Source organism: Arachis duranensis, chromosome 2, assembly GCF_000817695.3.
Source record: "Arachis duranensis cultivar V14167 chromosome 2, aradu.V14167.gnm2.J7QH, whole genome shotgun sequence".
Taxonomy (NCBI): Eukaryota; Viridiplantae; Streptophyta; class Magnoliopsida; order Fabales; family Fabaceae; genus Arachis; species Arachis duranensis.
The window spans coordinates 86,712,771-86,718,155 of NC_029773.3; the positions used below are offsets into that span (position 1 = coordinate 86,712,771).

Genomic DNA, 5,385 nt, shown 5'->3' on the forward strand with positions numbered 1-5,385 from the left:
ACTAGACATGGCCTCCCTCTCCCTTCAGATCTCTCTCTTCTCCGATTCTCCTTCTCTTGCTGTGTGTGTTGTGTGTGTTTGAGAGAAGAATGTGTGTATCCGTGTGTGTGTATTGGTCAGGAGTGGCGGTGAGTGGCAGTGAGGGGTTAGGGTTGTGTTTTGAGGATTTAGGGTTTTGATTTGGGAATTAGGGTTTAGGTAAAGTATTAATTAAAAACCAAATTTAATCCAATAATAATATCTATAAAAATACTATTTAATTATCAACTTAAAATTTATTTTCAAATAAATACTTCAATTCAATAATTAGAGATAATAAAAAGTCAATTTTCTTTATAATCATGAAATAAAGTTAAAAACCTAATTATTCAACTTAAAGCATATAAAATTCTTATTATTATTCAATTACTAAAGTTTTAAATCATAAATAAAAAATTGTTTAATTTATATATATAAAATCTCTTAAAATATAATCTTAATTAAATATAATAAATTATAAATAAATTTATTATTTAATTTTGTAAAAATCCGAGGTCTTACATCCTATCCCACTTATAAAAATTTTCGTCCTCAAAAATTAAACTAATACATAAGATATTTCATAGTTTTAATACTTTACTTTTAAATACTTTAGAAAAGCAAGAAGTCTTAGCATATATATAAATTTTCAAATACCGGATAAACTATAAAACTTAGATATAAGAGAAGAGTGTGGTAGTAAGCAGAAGTTATAAGATAGGTTTAAAACAAAGAGGTTATATGGTGTTGACACTTTACCAAAACTTGAAGAAACACAATAAGGTGCTTTCCAACTCACTTATCACTCTGTTCCAAGTTCACTCAAATATCCAACGTTATTCCCAATACTTTAACTTATATGAAAAAGCTCCTCAACTTCCATTCCTTTCGAATTCTCATCTCTATCCGTGCCCAAATATTAACTCTAACTTCCAGTAAACTTAATCAAGGTTTTAAATTCACTCGTCGTCAAGCAACAATCTAATCAATCGATCTTATTATTTCAAAAACATATTCTAACATGCACGTAAACATGTCAATACGGTACCACCGTTTCTCAATCACTTAACTATCCATCGCGAGTCGTTAGGCTACAAATATTGAGCTACTGAACTTCCTCTTAACGACATTTTTTTGCCGAACTCAAACTTCATCACTTGCAGCGTCTCAGACTTTTAAGATTGACCTCCTCATCTACCAATCATTCCCTGAAGAGCTAACGCATTGGTTTCTACCTCTAAAGACCATGCATAACATTGAGATAAACGCGAGTATCTTCAAAGAGATACAAATTGCAGGAAGAGAAGAATAAGGGATAAGGATAAGATTCACATGAATTCGGAAGCACGTGTAGGATTACAACTAAGGAACAATATACAGGCACGAGAAAACGTTTCAAAAAGAGTTATTTCGCACCTTAACAAGAAATATTGAATCTAGGAACTCCAAAAGAAACAAGAAAAGGGTACTAGTAAATTAGATCAAAATAAGTTGAAACCAAACCAGATAAGCACAAAGTTCACAAGAATATGAAGGAATGGTTTGAGTCACCAACAAATAAGAATGGTTAAGAATCATAAAGTGTGCCAGAAAAAAATTGAAACGCAAATAGGAAAGAATTTTGATTTTAAAGATCTTCAATAGAAACCATAGGGGAGAACAAGCAATTGTCTACAAAATTCAAGAGAATCAATAAAAACGTAAATATTCTATCTTGTTAAAACAAATTCAAGTCGAACTAGATTATGCAAGATTTGTGAAATGAAAATTAGTTAGGCTAAGGATAAAATATTTCAATGACCTTGGTAGAAAATAAAGTTGTAATCCTAAGAAGGAATTTGAATCTAAGAACTTAGGTAGGAACAATCAAGAGAAAGAACAATGCACTTATTTAAACTGGATTTGAGTTGAGTCGAAAAGAATACTAAGTCAATGGTAGTGTTTATAAAGAACGGATAATCTCAAAAAGAAATGAATTCACTTTCTTGAAAGAAATACTAAAGGTTTAGATAAAGTATTGCATCAAAACAACTCAAATTAAAATAAAATATGTAAAGTTTATAAAATAGAACTTAATTGAGCTATGAGCAAAAATATTCTCTCAAGAATCTTGAAAAATATTTAGGTAAGAGGAGAATCAAACTAGATTTACTTTGAAGATCCAAAACAAGAATTACAAGAGGACGCTATAAGATAGGATGTATTATGGAAAAATAGATCCAGATTTCGTCAATAAATTACATCATTTAAGTGGAGGAATACAGAACCTAAAACTGTGATGTCAAGAATCTATGGGATAGCTAGGCGCATGTTCATAATAGAATACGCATAAGATCCAACGCATAGAGTTAAGATATCAAATCATAACTTAGGAAAGGAATCTAAAAAAAAAATTGCTAGGACCAATAAGAAGAAATATAATATTTTGATCGAAGCGAGTTCCAGTTAAATTAGAGTATAAAGTTTACATAGGAGAATGCAAAATTGAGAACCATAACATCGAGAATCCGAAAAATGATTAGGAATACAATCTGATAGAGAATCAAATCGCATTTCAAGAGAAGGCAGTGAAACACGGAATTTCAATGCAACTGATAGAGAAAAAGATAACACCAAACACAAATAAGGATCATACGTCAACTAACTTCAAGAATTAATTTTTTAACGCTCTCAAAACTCGTTATTCGCATCACATATATAAAAAGATATTTATAAATGGTAAAAGAATTGAAATAATAAAATTGTTATATCTTATAGCAAATATTTACATAGGTCAAATAGTGTTAATGATAAATGTTAAAAGTAAGCTTAGAGAAGTGTTTCTTCATGTATCCTCATAAAGTTGAGAGAGAGATGAACAGAGAAGAAGAAAGAATTTGGTAAAGGTGATTTTCATGGAATGAATGAACCTCAAGAAATTTACAAGGTACATACAGGACCTATTTGTATAATGTACAATTGTTTTTGTTCCCACTTCTAACAAATTCTATCAAAAATAATCAATTACAGCTATGATTCTATTATTATAATTTTACTCTCTAACAATATCAAATTTGTTACAATTAGAATTAATTATGAATGTAATTAATAACTAATAGCAATTAATAGTAGAGTTAGTTATTTGATAATAAATACTAATTAATTTTAATATATTCTAATAAATAAAAATTAGTTTTCCGTGACACTATAAATAATCTAAAAAATAGATGAGATTGTATTCGTAATATTTTATTCGAAGAATACAAAAGAATACAAGGTGATTTTCGTAGAATGGCTCAAAAATTCTTCTTGTGCATTCTTTTCGTAGCAGTGCTATTGGCTTCAGGTAATAAAACTCATTTCAAAGCTTAATCAAATAAATATCCTTTCAACATGAGAAAATAAATTATTTTTCATAAAGTTATTTGTTTTTTTTTGTTAAAGAGCCCCTTACTTATTTCGATGTACACGAAAATTCTAATGACATTGGGTTTAATTAATTTTTACCAATTATTGCAGAAGCAACAAGTGGCACAATAATGGTTGAAGGCGAAACAAAGGTCTGCGCCAAGAGTAAAGGAAAATGTCCAGATAATAATGCCGCTTGCTTTGAAGACTGTGTAGAAAGGAATTACGTCGATGGCCATTGTGAGGGCTTCAATTGTTGCTGTTTCAGTCATGACTAGAGATTAGTGTTTAAGATTTTCATTATTATAATAATATCCGATCCCTATTAATAATAAACCCAGCTTTTATGTTTTCCTTGTTACTACTAATAAGTGGAAAATTAATGAAATAAAGCGTTGAAGTTTTAAATTAATGATATATTGTTATTACAAATTTTAATTTTTAAATGTGATGAGATGCTATCACTTAGTAAAATCAAATAATTATTATTTTAATATTCAAAATATGAATCAGGATTCTCTTTATCATGATCTAAAATAAAGAATATAAGAAGGTTATATTAATATTTTAAAGAAAATTTAAAAATGTAATTATTCTGATAGTTTTTATTGTTTTACCAAATTTTTAATTATGTTTCTATATTTTTTTATTAGATTTTTATACTGTTTTCAATTTCGTAGATCCGTTTCATGTAAAAAAAAAGTTAAAATTAATACAATATTTTTTTCAAAAATATGTGATCAAAGATTTAATTGGGTTCTTAATTATAAATACTTTCAATTTGTAAAAAATATTTAGTTAACTAATATTTTTTACACTAAAAAAAATCTAATTACAAAATTAAAAATAATTTAAAAACTCAATTAAATATATATATAAAAACCTAATTGATATTTTGAAAAAATTATCCGACAAACATAGTAATTAATTAAATCAAATTTGAAATGAGAGAGAATCGTAATTCTCACGATTTAATACCATCATTTACTTATGAGGTATTTGAAAATTATATTTCACTAAATAAGAGGGGGAAAAAAACATCTACCGTGTATTAAAAAATTACTTGGTAATGTTTAAAATGAGCACAACAATTATGTGTGTATTAGATATGTTATATTTATATACATTATTAGATTTTATTAAATGAAAGTTAAAAATTAATATAAAAAAGCATTGCTGAACTCTAATAAATACAAAATATCTTAGTATATAAATAAATATCTTTTAATATACTATACTTTAAATAACAACATAATCTTTTATTTTTAAATATATAAATACAAAAAATATAAGTATTTTTTATTTATTAAAATTAGATATTATGCAAGAAATTTTTTATAACATTAAAAATTATATTAAAATATATTTTAAACTGCAACATAAAAATATAAAATACATAAATTTTATTTTATATTATTTGACAAATAATTAAATTATTATATTCAAAATTTATTAACTAACTATTTTTGTTAAAGATATTATTATGTAATGTAATTTTTTATCAAAAATATTTATAAAAATATAATTTATTTAAAAATTATATATAATACATAAAAATATTAATATTTTTTGTGTTTTTTTAATATTTTTTTAAAAAAACTGAATAAATAATATATTTTTAAATGTATGCCTACCAACTATATATTCACTTATATTAATCCGACTTAAACTAATGAAAGTTACGTAATTAAAAATATCAAAAACTGTATATAAAGTTAGAATGTTGGAAAAATGTAATCACATAAATATACTGCTTCCTTTTATACCTTTTTCAAAATAATATATATACTATATACTATCTAAATTAAAATGTAAATCAGTTATTGTATGTAATTATATCCATATATTATGAGTTTGTCTAAAAAAAATAAATTACATTATTTATTCAGTTTTTTTAAAAAAATATTGAGAAAACAAAGAAAGTTAATATTTTTATGTATTATATATAATCTTTTAAATAAATTATATTTTTACAAATAT

General features: G+C 25.3%; 1 protein-coding gene and 1 long non-coding RNA gene across 2 annotated transcripts in view; both read left to right on the top strand.

Moving 5' to 3' along the window:
- LOC107475663 (uncharacterized) overlaps nucleotides 1-5,385 on the top strand; it is a 91,545-nt gene that overhangs the window by 11,473 nt on the left and 74,687 nt on the right. The gene's annotated exons all lie outside the window — the stretch shown is intronic.
- LOC110278027 (uncharacterized) lies at nucleotides 3,244-3,822 on the top strand. The gene is made up of 2 exons (XR_002371077.2): nucleotides 3,244-3,343; nucleotides 3,517-3,822. It is a non-coding gene; the product is annotated as an uncharacterized LOC110278027 (long non-coding RNA).